General features: G+C 41.0%; 1 long non-coding RNA gene across 2 annotated transcripts in view; it reads right to left on the minus strand.

Moving 5' to 3' along the window:
* The window catches only part of LOC142365306 (uncharacterized), a 39,211-nt gene that overhangs the window by 1,771 nt on the left and 18,684 nt on the right, over positions 1 to 18,756 (minus strand). For both annotated transcript variants that reach the window (XR_012766415.1, XR_012766414.1), the window contains exons 2-3: positions 5,105 to 5,202; positions 3,127 to 3,229 (exon numbers count right to left, since the gene is read on the minus strand). This is a non-coding gene — a long non-coding RNA (uncharacterized LOC142365306). The remainder of the gene's footprint in view (positions 1 to 3,126; positions 3,230 to 5,104; positions 5,203 to 18,756) is intronic.

Here is an 18,756-nt window from a genome sequence, read left to right on the forward strand (position 1 = left end):
GTCATGGCCAGTTCTGAGCAGATTAACCATCCACTTCCTTTAGTTCTGATCAGAAATAGGAGGAAGGGGGGAGAGCATTTTTATGCCAGAAGTAAGTTCTTCTGTCCTTTTTTTTCTTTCTTTAACTGAACACATGGATAGAAAATATGTATTGTGACATTGTTCAGCCTTATCCTTCCATCTTCATACAATTTTCTATCATTAGCTATCCTCATCTTACTGAAATTCATGCATTTCTTCTAGATGGGGATTCATTATAGATGTTTCAAGACAGTTATCAAAGAGCATATGACTCACTACAGTATTTGAAAGGTGATAAAGAGCTTTAGGAAACAAATAACAAAAAACTTCCTACTGGCAAGATCCATTACCATGTGAAATAATCTTCCATGACAGGCAGCAGAAACCTCATTATTCGAGATGTTCAAAAGAACGCTAGCAGAAGCACTAGAAAATATAGTATATTAAATAATCCTTCATTATTAGGAGGGGGTTTGACCAGACGACCTTGTGGGATCCTCCCCTTACCTGGCTTGTAATAGGTAACAGTTTAGGAGGCAAAAATGCAATTAAAACAGGCTGAGGTAATTTGTGAAGTATTCAGATTGTATGAACGGCTACAGTGTTTATATATACATACACACACACATATACGTACAAGAAATTAGTCACAAAGCTCCCTGTGGAACTCAGGTAAGTCCTATGGCTAGGTCATTAGACACACTCTAGAAAGGTAACATCACCAACTACTGCATGTTAGAGAAGGGTTCCCAAATACTTAACTTCCTCCACACCCACCTCCCCAAATGTGGGCAGCTGATGTATTTTCTTTTCTGGGTTTTTAAAATGTGTTAAAAACGTGTACAAAATGGATAATTTCATGTGTATCTGTAAATTATCCTGTGGGGACCCATAGGCAGCACACAGTTTGCTAATTTCTGCAGGACAGGATGGGTGTTTAGTGTGCGCAAAAAGGGTATGAGTTTTGGTTTTCAAATTAATTTCTCAGTAATTAGAAAGCATCTCTGCCTCATGTGAATTGAATCAAAGAGCTCATGGATCACAAGTGTCTCAGTGGATGAGGACAACTCTAAGAGAGATTTCTCTTTCTTTTTTCTTTGTTTTGAAAATCAGTCCTATTTCAAGCCAGTGAACTTTGCCTTTCACTTCAAACACTTCTGTGTTGCAGTTTTTTTAGATTTTTAGATTAGATTTCATATATTCACAAATAATTTCTAGAACAGTAACAAAAAACCCCACCCATATCCAGCTGCATAGGAAATAACTTCTTCAAATCCAGCACAAAAATCTTACTCTAGATGTTTTCCATTTCTTCTGATGCTTGAGCACTGATTTTTTGAAACACTGTCTCCAAGGAAGTGACATTGTATGGAGAGCTTTCCAAAAAGCTGAGCTTCAAATGGAAGCTAACAGAGCTGCAGGTGCTGTGCACCTCCACCCACTAGGAACTTGTTAATCCAAGCTCAACTCCTTTCTAGCTCAACACCTCCCACAAGGAAATGCAAGACTTCTCCTTCCCCTCCAGCTTGCCTGCATATGAATTCATAGCAAGGGTAGTCTGCATGATGTCCCAACTGACAGCACTATTTCTGAACTGCTAATGCCCCAGTGAAGGCTCTTCATGCTCCAGTGAAGGCTCTTCATGCTCCAGTGAAGGTTCTTCACCTGGCAAGCTGGGTTTGGCACGAGCAATTCCAGTCCACTCTTTTAGAGCTGGGTTTGGGGCTGGTGTAGTTCAGGTCTCCACCGCTGTTGAAAGCAGGACTTGCCGATAGCTGTGCTGTAACGTTCATAATGTACAACTGCATTTAGGCAAATTGCATCTCATTACACATCATTCCTACGCTTGGCTAGAGAGCAATTCTTTCATCTCTCAGCTGCCATTTCGACACAGACTTCAAGCAGTTTAAGCATGAGTCTAGCGCCTAGAGGGTTCCCAAAATCTGAAGGACTGTTTAACTTGCATGGCAGGATAAATGCACATGTAATGAAGAGCTACCCTGTAAATGCAGTTCTGCAGCAGAAAAAAAAGCATATAGGCAAGGAAGGGACGACTGGATACTTTTCACAGATACCTGGAGTTCCATTCAATGTTTAGAAAGACAGGTAAGTGTCACTTTTCCACCTTTTATATATCTCTGTACTTGATATAGGGTAAAATTTAGAATCTACTGTGGCAACACTCACCATAGCTTGCTGAGTCAGTTCTATTTTAAATAATAATCTTTTATAATTATTACCCATATTCTGGGCTGCATCAAAAGAAGTGTGGCCAGCAGGTCGAGGGATGTGATTCTGCCACTCCGCTCTGGTGAGACCCCACCCGGAGTCCTGCATCCAGCTCTGGAGCCCTCAGCACAGGAAAGACATGGACATGTTGGATCAGGTCCAGAGTAGAGCCACAAAAATTATGAGAGGGCTGGAGCACTCTTGTATGAGGAAAGGCTGAGAGAGTTGGGGTTGTTCAGCCTGGAGAAGAGAAGGCTCCGGGGTGACCTTATAGTGGCTTTCCTGTACCTGAAGGGGCCTACAGAAAGCTGGAGCGTGACTTTTTACATGGGCATGTAGTGATAACAGGGCAAGGGGTAATGGCTTTAAACTAAAAGAGGGCAGATTTAGATTAGATATAAGAAAGAATTTTTTTACAATGAGGGTGGTAAGGCACTGGAACAGGTTGCCCAGAGGAGCTGTGGATGCCCCCTCCCTGGAAGTGTTCAAGGCCAGGTTGGATGGGGCTTTGAGCAGCCTAGTGGAAGGTGTCCCTGCCCATGGCAGGTGGGTTGGTACCAGATGATCTTTAACCCAAATCATTCTATGACTCTATGATTATACCTGAGGTAGGGGTTTGATGAACAGGTTCAATATTTCAATTGAATTCTTGAATTTTTTGTTGCAATTCTATTTCTCCAAACTCCAACAGAATGGTTGGGTTGAGGTGATCCCTGTAGTGGATTTTTGTTTACAAACTGTGTTTTAATGTCCTCACTCAGCACTACCATGATTGATGAAAACGCAGGTAAGATTTGTAGAGCACATTGAACTGCATGAGACCTCATGACGCATCACGAACTTCAAGAGATGTCTAGTTCCACCAGCATTCCTCACCTGCTCTGAACCAGTGTTCCTCATCAACAGGGTATGATGAACCTGATGATCAGCGCAGTGTCAGAGCAGAGCGACAAGCAGCCAGACTGCAGCTCCTCCAGTCCTGAAACATATTTTCTCTCTGAGCTACCCAGTCTTCTTCCAAAAGCTATGCTTAAGATTTTTGAGGTTCTGAGCATAACCATTTGTGAGGAAGAAGAAAGACATGACTCATTCCTTATCAGGCTAGCTGTTCTTGAAAATAACAAACAGAGTGAGAAACAGGTTTCCACTGTCACCAAAACCCCACTGAAGAGGTGATGCACGACTCCATTATCTTCACCTCTTTCAGTCTCACAATGGCCATGACGGATTCAGATATTTGCCTTGATCACTGCCTAACGCATTATACCCCAAAATAATAAGAAAAACCAAATTGATCTACAGTGCATTTCTGAAGTAGAACAGAGCATAGAGTTTGGAAGCCTTTCAAGTAACACATTTTGTTTGCATTTTTATGAAGGGTTTTTTTGATCACATTTAATTTGGCAGTACGGTTTATGAGGCAGGCATAACAGTGCTGGAGAGGAAACCAAATACATTTGTAGTTTTCATTTTGGGAAACCCTAGGAAGAGATTAGGAGAAAAACAAACATCAGACTTGTCTCTGTCAAGATGCTACTGAAAGTATAAGAAACAACAATATTTGGGCTTGAGAGGGAAGAATGTGTTATTCCATCATCCAGGAAAGTATGTGTTAAAATGCTGGAGTTTAAAACAAAACAAAAGCAAAACAGCAGCAGACTCCTGAAAAGACCCTGTACTTCACTGAAAAAACCCACAGCCATGAGAATAAAAGGTTAATGTTTATATTTAACATGTTGCTGCCAGGACCTTTGCCACCAGCTTCCTTCCATTTCTTTTTCTCCCCTGTCTAAAAGCTGCTTTTATTTTTACAGACTACATGAACTGCTGCAGCGACTCACAATCACGAGTATCGACACGGCATCCTCTCTCAGACCCCCCCATCAACAGACAACCTCTAACTGAATCCAGCTAATTGGTATTTATTCTTTGCCACAAAGCCATGGCCAAATAAAAGCAGAAGTTTGAAAAATGCCTGCTCATGAAATGGTACTGCAGCAAAATTACATGTTGGGCAGGAGGATGGATGCTACCTTTTCTGAAGGCGATCAGTGTCTACAGGCTTTAAGAGCTTTAGTTTCACATGAATTGAGCCTGATGTTGCATAAAAATTTGTCATGTTGCAATCCAAGATAAAGCAGCCTTTCACATACACCTATTTCGCAGCCTTAACACTTCACGGAAGAAAAAAAAAATGCCATAGCTGAGATTTTATCCATCTCCAAAGACCAGACTGGTGGTCTGTTCAAGCCACTGGACACCTGCAAGAGCAGTAGCTATTGAGACATTAAAATATGCCGTATTTCTGTTGCCTACAATGGCATGATAGCGATTATATGGATTTATAGCTAGTAATCACAACAATGCTTAAAAGTGTGGGGATTTTGAAAAAAGTTGCTCTATAAAAACGACAGCTTTATGGCACCTATTCATAGCTATAACTTGTTTTGTTTCATCAGTTTATTAATGGACAGTTTCTCTGGTGGGTTAACATTTAGATTTTGGAAATCTGTGCATATTGCCTGTATTTCATGCTACATGGCCAGTCAGCAGCATCTGCCAGTCTGCCCAGAATTTTAAGCTACCCCAGGAACTGGCAGAAATTCAGCCTGAATTTAAGAAGTGCATTGATCTCTGACGCACTCAAGCCAGACATACCGGATTTGGGCGGTTGGACTAGGCTCCTTTCTTTTTCACATCAGTTCGTGAGGTACTGTAACTCACTGTAGCTACTTCTAAAACCACACCAAGCTGCGTCAGCTGAGGCCCAAATCACTGTGTCTTTGCCACCTGACAGGAACACTAAATTCAGTCATACTTTGGCAACAATGATTTTCAGACTTTCACCTGTTACCTGCATAACTCCCAACGAAATCCAACACAGCTAAACTCCCAGTGATCCTTCCAGTTTGGGCTCATCCTTGGCTGGCATTAAGTACAGTTTCACAGAGCCTGTAAAAGAGGAGAGAGCACATCACACAAAACAACAACCATTTCTGCTTTAGTGAGATGAGGCTATAACAAAAAGCATGTACACCCCATTGCAGGCACAGCCAGGTAGTAGGACCTTCACACTGATGGAGGAGCAGCGATTCTGGGAGTGGTCACAGGGAGTCCTCAAAGCCTCACAGAACTTCTGTGGCGATGCCATTTTTGAGAAAAAAAAATGTTCTTGACTTTACGAATTAATGAATTAAATTACTCAAATATTTCATACAAGTATAAACTAAGAATTCTGTCTTATGTTCTGCTGAATTACTGTTTCACTAATTCCTGAGTTCCCTGCTTCGGTGTCACATATCTCTCTTTATTAACCCTAACATTAGAAACAATAAATTGAGTTTTTATTGCACCAAACAGAATAGATCCAGAGAGTCCCTTCCGTGATGTTAAGAAGTTCTGGATTGTTTATTATTGCCCTTTAACTCATGCACTGATTTTCACTAAGATCTTATAAGAGAAAACCATTTGCAAAATGTCAGAGAAATGGCAGTATCCTGGGTGAAAGTTTATGTGAGGTGTAGTGGACTCAAAACTCATAGGTCTTATTTGCACAGGCATCAAAACACCAGCACGCCTTCACTGTCACCTCCCTATGCCAACCTGGCTGTGGCCTCCTTCTCTTGTCTCTCAACTTTCCTTTTTCCCAAGCAAATCCAAAATTTCAGGAGCATTAATAAAAAAGCAGGTATATGTCTCACCATGTACACTAGTTCTACAGCTCTGAGTTGCAAAACTTCTCTTTAAACTGCATTCTTGCACACACAAATGCATTCTGCACAAAGCATGAGGCAAAGCCAGTGCAGCAATTTTTACCCTTTTTTTCCTTACTTCGTTTTGATACAGTGCCATGAATAATTCCCAGGGGGGTAAAAAAATCCTAGTTTGTTAATACTTTTCAATACAAAATTAATGTTGATAGCAGAAGGCTTCAGAAGCTCACAACCTTGAAAATTGTGGTGACATTTACACCGTTCCACTTAGCTTTAGTCTGGATTGATAGAAACGATATGATTCTTCCTCAGAAGCTAATGAGTGCCTGTAACACCGAGTGAAAAAGAAACATAAACTGGAAAAGAGCTGTTCTCTGGCTTCTCATCGTTTCTGTTGCCAGGGAAACAGCTTCCCCATCAATGGATGGCATGGGGTCGGACCAGCTGCTTCCTCCCAAGGCTAGCTCCCCAACATCACAAGGCTGCACTGAACAGATTAGGAATAAAACATAATAAATGCACATCTCTAACAAAGACCCATTGAAACAAAACTCAGCAGATTTAAGGATTTTCTAATTATGTCTTTCGAGCATGGCACCGCAAGAACTGTCTCTCAGAGACATCATAAATCCAAGACGCCGACAAAACATGGTCATTAAAGATCCCACGCCATCTTTTCATAAGATTAAACACATAGTTAGTCTCACTGCCTTGGCTGTGCTCCAAGTTGAATAATTGCATTCTGGATAACATACCTAAATTCCCCTGCTGCTTAAACATGACAAGAAAGTTTTCATCACTTCCTTTTGTACAGCACCAGGGGTCATTGCTGGTGCCTTTATAATGGCTTCACGCCACAGAAATGCCCAGGAGAAGTGACACACTCATTCCCGAGATTGCATAAACAAACAAGCTTGCAATTCCATTCATAGCAGTAATACAGTCTGCTATGCAAAAGTCTATTACATATGTTCTGTTTAAACACATGAAGGTTTGCAAAAAGGTGATAGTAATAAAGCTAGACATGAATAATGAAAGATCAAAAAATGATGGGGAAGCAATAGGGAACGTGTGCTCAATACAATTTTTGATACATCCCAAGGATTCAGTTAGATTTAGGGTCTGACATTTCTTTAGGTGTCCACATCCCTCATTATTACTTGGAATATAGGTTCAGTTTCTACTTCATGATAGTGTTCTGGGAACATTCATTAAACATTCTTATTAACATGCAATGAATGTGTTATATTTTGCCTTGGTCAGCAAGCGTGGCCAGTGATACAAGACACGAGTAAATTCCCTTCCTGACCCCACACCTGGTGTTTTAGAGACACAACAGCATTGGCAGAACCTGGGCAGGCTCTCACTCCCACGCTTCATTTCCTGGTGTTTGTCCGATGGTGCCAAACTGTTGTGAGACCTTACAAGTCACAAAGCAAGCAATGTGCAACAGGCAGTGGAAGGAACAGACTGAAAAGAAACTATCACAGAAACAAAAATGAAAATACAGGGGATAACCCATCCTGCTGCATTTTGTGACTTCTTTTCTACATTATTTATGCTTACATATTCTGCTTTGCTCCTAGCATTTAAATCACTTGAAATTAAGAACTGATATCTCATAAATTGTCCAATATGAGCATGGGATATTTGCTTGTTTGTTAGCTTTCTTCGCCAAAGACCCCCTACACTGCTCTCACTCATCCTGGGATACGAAATGACAGTGAAGTGGTCTAGACTTACATAATTGCCAACTGGATCACAATCTGTCCCTGGTTTTCTCTTTCCCTATTGTGACATACTCTGTTCTTTAACTAGGCACATGATGAGATGTAATTTGAATTTACAGCGTGGAAAAGAATCCCCGAGCACATTACAAACTCATCTGCCAACTGCACACAGCGATCGTTCCTCTCATTTCTGAAATGCAACCACTTCTGCTGGGAAGCACACTGACTTTTAATGGCATCACAACTGTTTAAGATGGAAAAGAAGATAGACACCATATCCAGTGATAATATCCGAGAGATTTTCAAGCTGATACGCGTTCCTTCAGTGCCTGTCAGAGCACTTCCTGACGGCCTGCGGAAAACTGCCGGAGTGTATTGTGCAAGTCTCTTCTCCAGTTGTTTTAATCAGTCTCCCAGCTCGTCTTTGGAAAGGCTGCAGATTTTTTTATTTGACCCCTGTATGCCAAAGCCACATCCAGCCAGAGAGAAGAAAAATCTAAGAAATTTTTAAAATTCAGATTTTTTTTTTTAAATGTATGCTTTACTAGAGGAGAAAGTACAAAAGGAAACAGGCAAATGTAATGTGTGAAGAATTATTAGAGAATGGCATAAACTATGGGATTATTAATATCTGCAGACTTTCTAGAACACGTCTATTAAGCATCCACGAAATCCTACAGCATTTGTCCCCACTTCAACAATTAACTGCAGGAAATATTTTTGAAGTCCCAGAGAAACCAATTAAAAGGTGTTCCTGAACTGAGGCTCGAGTCACAATTAAGGTTTGTAAGACTTTCTCATACACTCGACTGAGTTATTAAAAAAAAAAAATGAGTCACCAGCAATGACATTTTATCCCTATTTTGGCAGCTGTGAATCACTCCAGCGTATGAACGGACCCGTGATCAGTGACCACAGCAGACTGAAGAGCCTGCTGCCAGCACTTGCAGGAATTTTCTATAGCCAGAAGAGGCCTTTCGCATACCCCTCACAGTGCTTCCTTGCTTGCTTTGGTGCATGCAGAGAGAACTCGGCTGCATGAAAGACAGGGTTTCGCAAGTGTATTTGCTGGGTCTGTGTAACATCAATGCAAGATAGATGATTGCACAGCATCTGATTTGTCCAGGGTACAGCAAGCCACAGAAGCAATGCCCCCCCCAAAAAAAAAAGAAAAGAAAAAAAACAAAGGCTGCATGTCATCTCTCCCCCACCGAAGCAAAGACTTGAACACGTGAGGATCAGCAGTAAGCTGAGGAAGAAGCAAAGCAGAGAAGCTACACGCTGAAGACAGAATCAGTCAAAAGAACAAATCTCCCCTTTTGAAAACACAAAACCTAGCACACTTGGCAGGAAGGAGACTATCAAAGACTACGCACATGACAATTTCTTACTGACAGTACAGAGCAGCAAAAAGATGCCATTTCCCCATCAGCAAGGACCTTCATGCCACAGAGCGAACATCACCGACGAAAGCAGAGCCAACGACTTTCCATTACACTGAATTATAGCATCACAAGGAAGCACTGAATCAAAGCTAATCCCAGCTACTTGTAGGCCTGTGACTTAGCAATTGTCGACTTTTGTGGCATGCCACTCTTCACTAGGCAGAAACAATTCTAAGCCCGTGCAAAACTAGAGCAGCTTATTGTCCCTGACAGCTCCTCCAGTTATGCCTCGGTCTGTATTCGTGCAAGAAAACACACAAAAGGGCAAATATGAACTTGTCATCACAACTGAAACCCCTTCTCAATTCCAGCTCCCCCTGCCGCTCTCAGACCTGGTTTTATCACTGCCCTGGAGGTGTGACGAGAGTGACAGAGAGGTGACCAAGGTTGCAGGGTTCAGTCCTTTGTTGCTGCTGCCTCTGCCCTTGTTGTTCAGGGGAGACAGCTGCAGACCTGGGTCTCAACCCACCAGTTTCATAGTCACAAAAGATTGACAAAAATCAGATTTTATCAGGTTATCCGGGGAGTTAGAACAAAAGGCAATATCAAGAAACCCACCTCTCTGCTCCTGACTGAATCCTTTCCCTAGGTTAGCTACTGCACAACGTAATAGGAGAAAAGGGTTATTTAGTATTTTTAAACCCAAATTTGTAACAAGAGTTGACATAGAATCTGCTTGGTAAAAAGGACTGTATCATCCACTTCAAAAGAAACGAAGTGTGCAATGGTAATTTTTGTCAAGCTTTCATAATCCATAAAGAACATTTTAACAGTTTCAAAAATACAGCCAGTTCCTTTCTGCAAGGCAATTTGTGCAATTTGCAAAATTCTCATTCTTCCAGTCCTGAGGTGACGTGAGCTACTTATTCCCAGCCTCCTAGGTTGGGAAAGCTAGTAGTGAGCAGAAAGGCAATGGCAATTTGTCACTCGATAAAAAAAAAATAAATCTGCTTTTTGTCTGAATGGCTAACTATTTTACCATTCACTTTCCTACGGTTAAGCACACTGCAACAGATATTAGCATATTTTTCACTCATGCTGTAAATGTATTTATTAGCTAATAATCATGTTGCTATCACAGTTCAAAGCTGCACTACATATGTGGCCATGAAAGTAACACCATTAAATGAATAATATAGCTCTAATATCACTGAAAAGCAATCTTTTGAAAGACTACTGATAGGAGATATCTTCGTCAATACTTCTGTTTTTACTACAAAAGCCAGATAATGAATATACATATATTCATTTCTGTTCAAAGCCTAAAGTGCCGAGGAAAACAGTCAGGACTCTATTCTGACTTGTAGATAAACTGTTCGAGCAAAATCCAGCCTTCCAACATTCTCTCTCTTAACTCCACTTTTATACTAAACACACATGAATCGGCTCCGAGTTAATAAGAATGGCCCAAATACACCAAATTATCTTGAGATTAAATCCATACTGAATCTCTTCTGAGATTCAAAATATTTTATTTTCACTTTATTTTCACTTTTCTTGTTTTAGATTTACCCCCAAAGGAACATGTTGCTATAAATTACCTATTCTCAGAATACGTTCCACATCCGAGAAAATTAAGAAGTCCCTGGATAAGTTCTGCTGTGAGATTTCCACATGAATTTTCTCTAGCCTGGAGAGGTTTGAAAGCTGAAAGTATGTGGTGTTCAATGGATGGAGCTTCCAGCTCCATATTGCAGGACTGAAAGAAAGGTCACCTATCACTGTCACACAGGTGCTACTCAGCAGTCTTCTTTGGATCAGGTTTGGCAGTTCTTCAGGAATTGCACCAGAAAGATGACCATACAGTCTGTCAGCCAGTTTTCAACAGCGATAAACCCCGAGTAATGCTTATAACTCAATAACTGCAGCTGGATATTAACGTCAGTTGGTTGTTATTCACCAACAGTCAGATTACCAGAAGGAAGGCAAATTAGCCCTCATACTAGTACAAGCCACCAGAGCATATGGTCCTTGTAATGGTATAGCACTGCATCTTCTTATCGGCTCATCAGATTTGCCCCTTGGTACATTCCTCACCTGTGCACCATGGCTAACACTAGCCTATTTGTAGAACTACAAAGAACTATAAACCTTCCCCAGCAAGCCTAGTGGGACTCTAAATTGAAGCCTTGATCCAATGCTTAGTTCTCCAGGGTCAGTGGAGTTTAGATGGGGCTGCACAATGTTCACCTGGACTGTACCAATGGCCTGCATACAGCTTGATTTCATCTGCTGCAGCTTTCTCCGTATTTCCCTCACACTCTATTTCAGGTCTAGAGTTATCCTGGCAGGTTTTAATCATCCAGGAGCAGTTTAAGCAGATCATCTTTTCCCAATACCTAAATAGCACGTTTTTATTTCCTCTTTACTGTTCCTGAGCCCCACTGTGCCTCAGCTCTGATATATAGCACAGGAGTTATTCCCTAGGGAATCTGTCTCCATCTACTTTTCTGCACCCCCACCACATCCTTGTGCATCTTGGTACCATAGGGCTCATCCTTCAATTCCGCAAGCTGTATCAGTAATTTCCATGGATGGATTACAATTTTCTTTTTCAAATCATGTTATTTTTCAACATATCTACGTCTTTAACACTAAAACAGCACTTGTCGTTTGCACATCTCAAAGAGCAAGAACCGTATTAACCTCAAAATTTTTCCTAATTGTCAAGAAGTCTGCTTATGTTCACTCACTTTGAAAACCTGGCTCAGCTGTCCAAAATCACACATTAGAGAGTTACTGCTTAGAATGAGGGCAATCCTGATCTCTCTCTTTCTCAGTCCCTCTCTCTGTCACTCCCCCCCTCACGAACAACCCGAAATATAGAAATGCTAATCCCTGCTAAAGCACAATGAAACAAAACATGATTTAGAGAAGCATCACCCAAGAAGAGAAATTTTTCACAGTGAAATTCAAGACTCCAAGCTATGATATAATTTGACCCATCCTGTAACTAAAACAGAATGAGAGAAATGAAGAAGAAGAAAAAAAAAAACTAAAGAAAAACTAGAATGCGCCTCTGCTACAAATAAAAGTTTGCTCTCAAACTTCAGCGGGGCTAAGCAGAATCACCACAGCTAAGGATCTATCATATGCATGAGTTAAGGAAGAAGAAAATCCCTGCTAGTTAAGATGCACTTTGAGCTGTTTCAGAGAATTTTCATGCACCTGAAAAGGATGGACATCTACTTCTCGCGCAGGCAAAGAACAGTATTAATATCCTGTGAATTACAAATCATCTGCATGTACTGCATCTCTAATGATTAATTTGCTTGTTGTGGTTATCCCACCTTTCAGGAGTGAGGGTAAGAAGTACTACCATAGCTAATGTAACTTTCAAAAGGATTTCAAATATTTCCCATTCGCTGTGGTAGAATCAAAAGCATTCATAGTGACGAGAAACAGCACACTCCTGCAAGGCATGGAATGGCATGAAGCAAGACAGATGTGCTGAGCATTGTTACTCAGCAAAACAAACAGAGTATGTACAGTCTACTGCATGCTTTCTTTTAAGAAAGTGTCGCACTCATTCACTTTCTATTGCAGATGGGGTTGTACTCTTTTGCCTTCTCCTGCTTCACCCAAAAATCAGTTGAATGGAGGGTGACTTATGCTAGACAGTCAAGTGAGCGGAGTCGAAATAAGAGAAGAATTCTGGTAGTTCAGCATACCACAATTGCTAGTTCTATTTGTGAGAAGCATTTTGCAGAGCAAGCACAACACTTGACATTAATGTGTCTACATTGCAGATTCCATACAATGTCAGACCAGAGCTAGCTTTAAACTTGCTTTCTGGGTGCTGAAAACAACGCTGTCATGATGTTAGAGAGCTCTGGAAGAGTTATTTTAGCATAATTCTCTAAACAGATAGAGCCCAAGACTTGCAGTATAAGATCGAGAGGCTGCAAGTCTGTTAAAATGTTAAGCAAGAAGGTCCTTTTTATAAACAGGGAATTTATTAACATGCTTAAGACATGCAGCTGACAAATACGTTATTATTTCCTTTACAGTAGCATCTAGAGAGGCCTCCAGTTGAGACAAGGACTCCCAGCTGTGCTAAACACTATGTAGACATATAGCAAAAGACAGACTCCATTCAGAAGAGCTTACAATGTACAAAGTACTGTGCAACTGTGCATCCTGTTCTGCTTGTCAGCAACGCTGCACTTTAAACCCCCTATTTCACAACTATGCCTTTGAGCAACGACTTGAGGATTTAATGTAAAAACACTGGCTTGCCAGTCTGATGCTCTGTTATACCCACCAGACACCCAATAGCTGATTTTGATGGGACATTAGTTAAACACAAGGAAAGTCTAAAATCTTTGTATTTCTTTAACACAGTGTTAAATACTGTAACCCTAACTCAAGTGCTAGTTAGCCAATTCTGCTTTACACAGTCATATGTCAGTCTTTTATAATAAACTATGTGATGACTCATAAACATCTAAAACATTTCCCTTGGTGTTCAGTATTTTATTACATAGATGCCAATTATGTTCGAGCAGCAGACTGCAAAAGCCTGAACAGTCATCTATTATATGAATGGTTCCATTGATTCCTATACTACAGAGAGTTATGCTTTCATATATCATACTGAATAGGATTTGTTTCCACAGACACTGGGGGTAAACTATTGGTGAAAGCGCTTTTGCAGGTTATAGGCACCACCACTGTGCTCGACCTTACTCAAAGATTTCCCAGGCTTCGAATAACAGACCTTCCCCTCTCCACAACACCCACTGTCTTTTTCTTTTAAAGCAAACTTTGCTACAAGGAAAAAAGCAACTCATTTTACAGATATACAGTAATAGCCATTGTGCTCAACACAATTTAAAAGGACTGAGTTAAAGAAAGGAGCTTGAAAATAACCTAGGATGAACAGCAGGTTGTTCTCTAAAAATACCTAGTTCATGGAGCATGCAGTAAAGAAAAGCATCCACCTCATGCAGATGTATACAATACAGGATCTTGAGATACACAACACACGCAAATCAGAGTAATGGTCTGGAGATTACAGTGCTCTGCCTTTAAAGAGAAAATATTCAGAACCATGTTCTTCATTAAGAAGAGACACAACATTTCTAAGTCACAGTTAAGTGTAATATGGTCAAGGTAACACTCTGAAACCATGAAAATATTCGGTCATATACAAGACACCCGTTCTTGCAACATTGGCATTTATCACTCACAAATGTCACATGGCTGCTTTTAACAACTCCACTGCTGTTGACTGCTTCCTTGGAAGAAGTATGAATCCCTGCCGGTGCACCAGGCCACAGGCAGGAAAGACGCCCCACAGGGCGGGAGTGCTGGGGACAGAGCACACACTGTCACACCATTCTCAGCATTAAAACCATTGAAGCAACCTCCAAGAGAATGCAAAACTATAGACAGAGGCGCAGCATTTCTCCTGGACCGCCTTTGCCATTCAAAGTGGGAGATTTCTCTTCCTGGTCTCACTCCAGAAAGAGTGATCAAAGTATTCTCTCTGCCTCCTTTGAGCCCAGTCTCCACTGTCACCTCGGCTTCTTTCCGCCCTGTTATATCAGCAGTCCTAAAATGGGTCCATGGGCCGCTTTGCAGGTCTTCAGCTTAGTACCTAGTGCAATCAATTACTGCCTGAAATGTGAGACAATTTTGGCTCCACCTTTAGTAAACTAAATATTTCCTGTCAAAGGGATTGGAAGGTTAGACCAACTGCAAACCCCTATTGTCCCTCCAAAGTGAGCTTCTAAGGAGAAACAGGAGCATAAATACCACAGAGCTCCCTGGCAGGTGGGGTCAGGAAGCTGAAGACCTTGAATGAGCCCTCTTCCTCCACTTCAGTGGAGACCAAGCATCTCAGTTCAGACTGGGATAAGACTGGGCTAAACGAAAGTCAGAGAAAGCGGCAGGATGGCAGATGGCAACTTCATTTCATAGCCAGGAGACTTAGACAAAGTTGGTGCTTTATTCGTGTCCTTTATTTGTAGTCTGCAAGCCTGATGAGTGGGAAACACCAATAAAAAAATTTCATCACTGTCATATTTTTGCCTGACTGGTCTGGCTGACTTCATTAGAATGACACAGTTTGTTTTAAAATATCATTTTAAAGTGGGAAAAAAAACCCTTTGTCTGTTGCTTTGAAAGAACTGAGACTCTGGGGATGAAGTCTATTACTAAATACCAAATATCAAGTCTTCTCCAGTGTCTCCTGCACTTCTATGCAGACTCTTTCTGTATTGCTTACACAGGCTATGAAGCTCTCAGAACTATCACTCATCTATATGCTATAGCCACCTATCTGCTGCTTTTTTTTATCTTCATTGTCCTTCTCAAAAAATTCCCAACTAACCTCATGTCCACCCAGCTTCCTTTTCTATTTCTCAGACTATACTTTTTATGTTGTCTCTCCAACATCAGTATCTACTTAGCTTTCTCTCACAGAGGTAATCTCAAGCACTAACAGGTGCTTCCCTGCTGTTTCTTCACATTTTATCGCTTCATCTCCTGTAGCTATTCTGCCACAAATTATTTTCTGCCTGCCTTTTCCATCATTGCTTTATTCTGTCTCAGTACATTGTACCATTAGCTCTATTGGTATCTTTTTTGCTGCTAGAAATACCTTTGAGCTTGGTTGGTGTCTGCAAGCACAGCATTCACAGCAGGGAAGAATTTTGTCCCACTAGAGAGGGGCCACTGTTGCTCAGCACTGCCTCGTAACAGCTTGTCTCGTCCATGCAAAAGATATAAGCAACTTTTGGTCACTGTGCCATTTTAGCTTTGTGAAAGTAATACATGGAAGGCAAAAACTCATGAGACTATTTCACGAGAGGTCATGAAAGCCCTGGATGATATGTCAGATATGTCAGTCACAACTGTCCCAGGAGCATTCATAAAGCCACCTTTAGAAGCTCTACTGGGCCAAGATGCCATCATGCTTTCCCCTGCTTCAAGTTATGTGGCAATTATTATTGGTTTTACTGAGAGTCCCTGTAAAGCATAATACAGCAGTCTGCAATACTTGGATAAAATAGTAAAAGCCCAGGTTGTGAAATGCCAGGTACAATTTACTCAGATTATTTCTTACACCTGGTCAAGCCCAGACTCAGTTCTGCATTCTCCAGACACACAGGGATGGCTCTTGCTGAAAGACCTAAGACGGACAGCACGCAGAAGCCAGCAGTCCCAGAGCATAGCTGCAAAAGGGACTGGAGACTGCAAGCACTGCCCAAAGCATAGGTCAAAAACTGAAGTGGTTGAAGATGCATCTTCTCATCTCATCTCCACCACACAGGGATGAACGAAGCGTAAGACTGCAAGAGTTAAAAGAAGACTAATCATTTGTACAAGAGGTAAATGCTTCTCTAAGGAATCAGATTCCATACATGATTCTGCAAGAAGTCACTGAGATCTACAAAGTACCTAAATATCTGTGCCTGCAGTGGAGATTAGCTGTGTAAAGAACTTGAGGAAACTGTACTTAACTGTGTGTGCCTGTTTTCTTAGTAGTCACCTGAAAACCATTTGATCTAACTGGAAGAAATGCTGAGCACCCACAGACCCAATGGAAGACAACAGAAGCATTATTTCACTTGAATAAACAGATGATGTTGCGTATTGGTTGGACGAGCTGCCAACAACTGGTGGGCACTTCTGGTCTTAACCTGTCATCTGAATTTCCTATCTGTAAAACAGGAACTTTGCCATGACTTTACCCCGCAGGGCTAATTTGAAGATAGAATTAGCATCTACAAGGCATTCAGCCACAGCACTGAGGAGCATCATAGAGAAACCCATGGGATTACTAATAGTTTTTCCATCACAGTACATGTGCTCATTAATAACTAATCAAGCAGTGTTCACCTTTTCTACCAGAATAGAAAAAGGTCCTATGGGAGGTGTGATCAAAAGCTGAATCACAACGCATATGCACAAGAGGGCCACATTACAGCAGCCAGGGCAGTTTCTCCTCACAGAAAGTTGCAAAACTGGGATAAAATTGTATGGAAAAAAATTCACTTCTGGGAAAAACAAATCTTCCAAACTGCAGCTCTTGACTTGTTCTAATCAGGGCCTCCTTGTTTCAACTTTGTATATCTCGATGCCCACAGGGAAGCTGCTGATGGCTTAGCTTGTTCTGAAGATACAACAAAACATGAAGAAAGAGTAGGAACATTACTTTCTTGCCCTGTAATTAAAAAGTTGTGCTCTACTATTCCCATTGGGTCAGGAATTCTTTTAAATGTAGTGCTGCTGTAAGATTATAAAAGAGACTTTATATAAATTACCATGTCTGTAAAAATTTGCAAAAGTGTTTATTGGGGGGGGGGGGGGAGCTATCATGTAGCCAAATGTAAGTAACATGATTCACTGCTTATTAAAAACGAAGGAAACTTGTTTCAAGCTCCTGTAACTGCATCAGATTTTGACAGTGTGAATACTAATTTATGTTTTACGAATCCAATAATATGGCAAAAGGAAAGGAGAAATCAGAAAAAAATGAGCAACTCATCATGTCATACAATACAGTCTTATGGTGGGTGATGTGGTCATGCAACTAAGCATATAATTTATAGGAGCTACTGGGCTAGATTTTTGGAAATACTCACCTACAAAACTTACCTAGAATATATCCAGATGCTTGCTGCAACCTAAACTGTAGAAAAATTTTGGATATAGAGAACTGAAGTTTTGAGGTTTTTTTCCAAATATGGCTTACAAACCAGCACAAGTCAACACATGGCTGTAGAAAGCCATCAGCTCAACTCTCCCATGAGTGAAAGTGTATCAGCAGTGTACACTGGATGTTAAAAGCCCATGAACTCTCTCCCATTGCTTGTGAGTCAAATATGCACACAAAAAAAGTAAGAGATAAATATTTGTAATTAGAAAGTGTCTTTGCATAAAAGGCATCCAAGGTGCATGGAAACAGCACTGTGTGAAGGAGCCACCTTCAGAAATGCAGACGCTTGGGTCCAGGTGCAATCAGCACGTTGGCTTACACGATACACCTGGCTATGGTGTGGCACAGCAATTATGTGGCAATCCCACACACACTCTGCAGGGTATATTAATTTTGCTGACAACAGTACTAAAGTTATTCTTCCTTAACACAAAGAGACATCTTCCTTAGTGATGAACTTAATTACTTGAGAGGAAGAATACAAAAAGGCAGGGCTCCTCCACTACTCCTATCAAGAATGACCACACTGGACGTGGGTGAGAAGGAGGGCTTGGAGTTGGTGGGATAGACGTATTTTACTCATTGTAAGTGAACTGCACCCAAATAAAAATGTTTTTCTTAACTAGATTACTGAATCAACACTTGCCTCCCTCCATTTATCAGTACCCTACCTCTAAAATAATATTTCTTTAGCTCACAGATACGTAATACTTTAAGTGCAATTTTTGTAATGTGCTAGACCCTTGCCTAAAAGGCACTTACAGAAGCACCAATTACTAGAAGATGCATTCACTGACACAAAGTTAGCTTGACCCTTTTAATGCCTGGCATCATCAAGGGAATAAGCAAATGCATTTACAAGGCATGCATGCCCTCAAACATGAAAAGAAGCTAGCCAAGAATAAACAAACTTAGCTGAACTGCATATGCTCATAAAGCCAAGCAAATAC

Source organism: Opisthocomus hoazin, chromosome 2, assembly GCF_030867145.1.
Source record: "Opisthocomus hoazin isolate bOpiHoa1 chromosome 2, bOpiHoa1.hap1, whole genome shotgun sequence".
In the NCBI taxonomy this organism is placed as follows: Eukaryota; Metazoa; Chordata; class Aves; order Opisthocomiformes; family Opisthocomidae; genus Opisthocomus; species Opisthocomus hoazin.